The sequence below is a fragment of the Larus michahellis genome, chromosome 19, assembly GCF_964199755.1.
Source record: "Larus michahellis chromosome 19, bLarMic1.1, whole genome shotgun sequence".
Taxonomy (NCBI): Eukaryota; Metazoa; Chordata; class Aves; order Charadriiformes; family Laridae; genus Larus; species Larus michahellis.
The window spans coordinates 5,034,542-5,041,058 of record NC_133914.1 but is presented as its reverse complement, the minus strand read 5'-3'; positions in this window follow the sequence as shown (position 1 = coordinate 5,041,058).

The window sequence follows — 6,517 nt, the reverse complement described above, 5'->3', positions numbered from 1 at the left end:
CAAAATAATGACCAAAAAGGCCGTTTCTCCTTGGGTTTCCAGCAGGGTGCTGTGACCCGTCTCCGGACATCCCGAGGTCAGTCCTAGTGCGGGACCGGGGCTTATTCCCAGCATTTTGGTGGTGGTTTTGCTCCTTGAGGTGGGAAGATGCCCCGTGGCGTGGGCTGTCCCCAGGGCCAGAGGTGCAGCGCCCGCCCGGCCTCGATCTTCAGGGTTTGTTCCCATTTCCTGGGTAAATTAGGGATTATCCGGCTCTTTCCAGAACACAGGCACCCTCTCGCATTCCAAATGATCTCCCCAGGGAAAACTGCTCGAGGTCAAGAAATTAAAACAATCCAGGTTTTTCTTGTTTTGGCGGTTCGGAGGGAATAAGAGACACAAAGAAATCTGGCTGAGCCGGCGACGGTGCGTTAATTGTGAATAATTCCTGGGTCGTTGTCAAGGAAAATATTGAAAATTTCTCCGTTATCAAATCACAGTAGGGAAACACCTGGAATGGGATGTTCTCACCTCGGGCGGAAAATCGGCCTGGTGAAACCTCGCTTTCCCATCGCCCTGTTCCCGCACTGCGCGGGACGGCGAATACTCACACCCCCTGTACTCGCTCACTGAAAAGGGCGCTTGATTTATTATTTTTAATAATTCTTCCTTCCGAAAAGCCAACAGACAAAACCCAGCTCCAAATAGCCCGGTCTGTGTCGGGTGAGGACCCCAGCTGCTTCCTCAGGGGGTTGGGCTGATGTTTCTGCGGGTGTCCAAAAGCACCTCTGCGGCCTTTTACATTTTATTGGGGTATTTTACTTGTTTTCTCCGGAAGAATTTCTATCCTTTTAAATTCTTTGATGGCCTTGGCCTCTCCGTTTGCCTCCCAAAACCCAAATTCTTCGCTGGTGTCCTCGTGCGTTTTCAGAGGGAGCGTAAAACCTGCATCGTTTGTGAAGCTGGGTGAAATAAGGGGCGGAAATTTTGTCTTTGGAGAGACCCTCAGCTGTGATACCCAGAGCCAGGCGGGGAGAGGCCGTTCCTGCCGTGCCTGGCGGGGTGTTCGCCTGCTCCCTTTCGTGTTGGTCGGACCCAGCTTCTTCCCCTTTTTAGTTCTTCGAGCAGCGACCCGAGAGAGACGCGAGAGGAAGGGGAAGATGGGAGTTGAAAACCGCAACGCTTCGGGTGCAGGTATAGCACCTGCCGTTATTTTTGCCTAAGAAAATCACTTCATTCGCAGATCGTACCCGCGTCCGCTCACCTGGGACGGCCCCACGCTGGCGTCGCGTGTTGCTGCTTGAATTTCCCCTTGTGTTCAGCAGCGTGAGGCCTAAAACGCTCTTTTTTTTTTAATCTTTTTTTTTTTTTTTAGCTTCCCACCCCCCTCCATCCCTGTTTTAAGGCAAAGCAGTCGATTTGCTGGGACATCGCCCTCCGGGTACCTGCGTTCCCTGCAGGATTTATTCCACAGCGCCTTCAACCTTGGCATCGTTCCCATGAAAACCAGCCGCCTCCGGGATGGGAGTCCGGTGTGCTCCGGGACCCAAAACAGCCCCGTTTCACCCCAGACTGCAGAGGGGAGAGAAAAATAGGTAGTTTTGTGTATCGCTGGCTGGCTGAGCTCCTCCTTTGATGTTTGGGAGACCTCTGGGGCTTCCAGAGGGGGACAGAAGGGAAAACACCAAAGCTGGGACCGATGTTAAATATTAGGAGGGGTTTTTTTTAAAGGAAGAGGCCAATGAACGTCCCGGAGGGGAGAAATAATCCTGGGAAAAAGGGGTAGCTCGGATTGCGGGGGGGAAAAAGTGATTATTTGATGTGTGACTTTGAGGTAGCTGCTTCTGCCGACCCTCCCGAGGATGCTCGGGGGGGGCAGGACTAGCAGGGAACCGTTTCAGTCTGGACCCGGTCCTGTTCTGGTCTAAACTGGGACAAAAGTGGGAAATTTCTAGTGCATCCGAGGAGGTTTCGCTTTCGGCCGGCCGCAGCGTGTCTGCGTGCGACAGACTTCAGGATACGGGCAAAAAATACCCCCAGCTTTTCCGTCATTAGGACTGCGTGACGTCCCGCCGGGAGCGTGGCACAGGTAAGAGCAAAAAGGGATTTTATTGCTGCTATTTCTTTGCCAAAAAAAAAAAAAAAAGGCAAAAATATTTGCTCGGTTCCCCGGGGAAAGGGATCCCGCTCTGGTTTTTGCTGCGGTGCTGCTCTCCCCGCGTAGGCGAATTCCCCCAGCCCCAAAGCCCTGGCCAGCGGGACGCGGGGGCCGGGGGCTGCGCTCGCCGGGTACCGCCGGCAGAAAAACCTCTTCGCTGCCGCCGTTCCTGGAAATTTTATAACCCTGAGCTCGGCCTTTGCACAACGGGATCTGTTCAGGGACTGATTTGGGGTTTTCCAAACTGCAAACACCCCGAAGGCTTGGAAGGAAACAGCTGAGCTGAGCCCTGGGGGCAGCAGAATCCGGGCAGGGGGGGTTTGGGGACAGGTTTCCCCACTGCAGCCGAGAACCCGGTGCGGGTCTTGTTGTTGGCACCATCCGCAGCTCGGCTCCTGGGTTATTTGCTTGGAAAAGGGAAATTCCCAGATTTCCCGTAATGGGGGCGGGGGGGGGGGAAGATGGAAAATGCGAGACCTCAGGGCTTGAAATCCAAAAGGCAAAAGCAAAAGCGGCAGCTGGGGGGGTGCAGCCGTGCAGGGCCCCTCCGCTGCGGGGTGGGAGCGGGGCCGGGATCGCCGTGGGAGGGCTCCCGTGTGCTGCTGACGTGTGTCTGCTGGCCTGCCTGCACCGCTGCCTGCTGGCCTGCCTGCACCGCTGCCTGCACCGCTGTCCTGTTCTGCTGCCTGCACCGCTGCCTGCACCGCTGCCTGCTGGCCTTCCATCCTGTCTGCTGGCCTGCCTGCTCTGCTGCCTGCTGTCCTGCCTGCACCGCTGCCTGTTGTCCTGCACCGCTGCCTGCTGCTCTTCTTCTCCCCTGCCTGCTCCCCTGCCCGCTGTCCTCCACTGCTGCCTGCTGTCGTGCTCCCCTGCCTGCTCTCCTGCCCACTGTCCTGTGCTGCCATGTGGGGCTGTGCTCGGTTCCGTACCGCCGTGTGGGGCTGTGCACGGTTCCGTACCGCTGTGTGGGGCTGTGCTCGGTTCCGTACCCCCGTGTGGGGCTGTGCTCGGTTCCGTACCGCCGTGTGGGGCTGTGCTCGGTTCCGTACCGCTGTGTGGGGCTGTGCTCGGTTCCGTACCCCCGTGTGGGGCTGTGCTCGGTTCCATACCCCCGTGTGGGGCTGTGCACGGTTCCGTACCGCTGTGTGGGGCTGTGCTCGATTCCGTACCGCCGTGTGGGGCTGTGCACGGTTCCGTACCGCCGTGTGGGGCTGTGCACGGTTCCGTACCGCCGTGTGAGGCTGTGCACGGTTCCGTACCGCCGTGCGGGGCTGTGCTCGGTTCCGTACCCCCGTGCGGGGCCGTGTGCTGCTCCGCACCCCTGTGTGATGCTCCCCCAGCCTTTCGCCCGCTCCGGGGCTGCAGAGCACCGCGGGGGCTGGAGGCAGCGGCGCTTGCGGGGAAGGACGAGACGCTTCTCAAATAAGCGCCTTCGATGGCTCTGGGCCGGCAGCGGTACGGAGGAGCCCGGTGTGACCACTGCAGCCCTCCCTCCGTGGCCTCGAGCCACAGAATGTGTCCTGCAGGGACCCCGAAATCCCTGCCCTGCCCAGGGTGGGGACGAGGGGCAGGCGGGGGGATCTGGGCACCCAGCTCCCCCCTGGGCGACGCCGAACGTGGGGCTGGGCTGGAGCCCAGCTCCTTCCCCAGGAGGGAGCCCGGGGGGTGCAGGGACCCCTCCACGAGGCCCCGGAGGCTCGGCGGGGCTGGGTGCTGTGACAACCCCCGCTGTGCGCAGCGCCTGGGGGACCAGAGCTCTGCCGCCGCCCGCGGGTGCCCGGTGGGTCCCTTGGGAGAGGGCAGAGCCCAGCCCGGGGGTGCGACGGGCTCAGCCATGCCCCCGATGCACCCCATCCCTGCGTGCGGGGGAGCACCCGTGTCCTCGGGCCACCGGGGACGAGCAGGGTGCAGGGGTGCCGAGAGCCCACAGGAGTTAGCGTCGTTCCCAGAGCTGGACCAGGGGGTGGCATGTCCCCCCGCGACATGGCACCAGGTCTATGTGCGTTCACGGATGAAATCCTTTATTGATGAACCAGCCCCTTCCCCTCTCGGCCACCCACCCCCCCTCCCCCGGGTCACCTCCCACCCCAGGGGTGTCCCACGGGGAGCCACGCAGCGCGACACAGCTGTCCCCCAGCCAGACCCTCTTTTGGGGGCTTGTGGGGTGTTTGACGGCCATTGTTGACTCCTTCATCCAGGCCTTGGGTTGGTGGCCGGGAGGGAATGGAGTGCGACGCCTGGTCCTGCTCTCCCGGAGTTTTGGGATGGGAACGTGAAGATCCGAGATCATGTTGCCTGCGAGGACGCCCATCCCGGGGCTCCGTGTCTCTGTCGCCTTCGCTGCTGTCCCAGGGCAGAGGATGCCACAGGTGCCCAACGGGGTGGTTGGAGTTCGCGGGGCTCGGGAGAGGATGAGGATGCCGCAAACGTGGCTTCGCGCTGCCGAAGATGCGAGTGGGTCCCGGGGGACACACCAGGCTCAGCGCCGAGCCGGCCTGGCTGCAGGGACGCTGGCAGCCGCAAGCCTTGGGGACAGCGGGGACACCGACAGCAGCAAATCCGCAGTGACGAGACACTGGTCCCCTGGCAGGGGAGAGCAGGACGTGGGGAAAAGCGGAGTCTCCTCGTGCTCCGTGCAGGGAAAGCACCAAAAAAGCATCCTCGGAGGGAGCAGCCTTTGGTGATGAGCGGGTTCCTGGGCTGGTCCTCGGGGGAGCTGTAACCCTGAGATCCCAAAAAGCACCTCGCTGGGACAAACACGGATAAACCCGGAGCCGTAGGAAAGGCCAGCTGAGACGGGGCAGCTCAGCGATGCTCTCCCTCGCAGGAGCGATTTATCCAGCCCTTCTCCAGCACTGAGGACCACGGTGGGTGAAACCTCCATCCGAAACGTGGCCCCCCATGTGGCTTGAAACGCCGGAGCTGCGAAAGCATCTGGGCAAAATTTGGCTGAAAAAAACAAACCCTGGAGCCGTCGCCGTGTCCCTTCCCACGTGGGTGGGGAGCAGCCGGGTGGGGAGCCGGCGGCGCTGGGTGCCGAGGGGCCGGGTGGTGGGATGGGGACCGATGCCTCCCCGTCCCCATCAACTCGCCGTGCGGGCAGGTTGGTCCTCGTTCTCTCCTGGAGAGGGGAAATCCGGGAAAGGCCCGGGATTTGGGCTCTGTGGGTTGGGGGGGGCGAGGAATTTGGGGGTGCCCTGGGTTTGCATCCCCTCTTCTGTCCTTGGCGGAGCCGGGGCGGGGGGGGGGTGGTCTCAGGGTGGGGGGTGGCTTGGTGGTCCCGCGCTGATGGGCTCAGGTGGGACTGGATGGGGTTGGGGGCAGCCAGTGGGGGTTTTGGGGAGTGGGAGTAGAAATGGGGCTGCAGAGAGCTGGGGGGAGATGGGGAGGCCGGAGGGGTGTTGGGGGGGAGAAGGAGGGATGAGGGGGGGCGGCCCCCTCCCAGCCCCGCTCCTCCCTGGGGGTCCCGCGGCACGTTCCCTTACCGGCCCGTGGCCACGGGGTGTTTCTCCTCGGTGGTTTTGGCATCTCCACGTTCCTCCTTTGGCGAGCGCGGTGTCGTCGTTTCCCCCCCCTCACCCACGCCGACCCCCCCTTTGGCATTCACCGCGTGCCTTAATTGTGTGACATTAAATCAAGGTCCGTGGTGAACACGAAAGGCTGGGGCCGATGGCTGGGGGTGTTCGGTGGTGGAGGGCGGGGGGGGTCCCGGGGTCCCTGCTCCATCCCCTCGGCCCCGGGACCCCCGTCACCCCCCCACCGCTTGTCCCTGTAGAAGCCCAAATGCATCCATACCCCACCCCCCCCAAGACCCGATCCCTATGGGGCTGCCATAGGAGCCCTCTATGGCTGCTTGACCCCCCCCCCCCATGCAGGATCTGGCCCCCAGTGCCAGGACAGCTATTTTTGAATGAGATAAAAAGCAAATCCCCCCCCAGTCCTGTCCCCCTCCCCGGGCTGTCCTCGCCTCCCCCGGCTTTCGTCAAGCCATCCGCACCCTCAGAGCCATGGAAACCCGGGGCGGGGGGGGGGGGGGGCGGGGGGGGCATCTTCCTCCTGGCTTAAACTCCCCAGCAGCTCAGTTCGGGAGGGGTTTGGGGGGGCAGGGGGGCTGCTTGGTTGTGGGGGGACCCAGAGGAGCTGAAGTGAGGTGAATTTGGAGACATTCGAGTGGGTTTTGGGATGCTGGTCCTAGAGAGGCTGGGGGGTGTGGGGGGGTAAAACCTAATAAAACCTCATCTGTTCTATTTCTACAAGGCATTTAGTATCAAAATAGTCGAAATGGCTGATTTTGCCACAAATTCTCATCCTACGGCCTGGGCCTTCCTCCCCCCGGCTCCACGCCAGGGGTCGGTCCCAAACAGCAGCATGCAGAGGCCG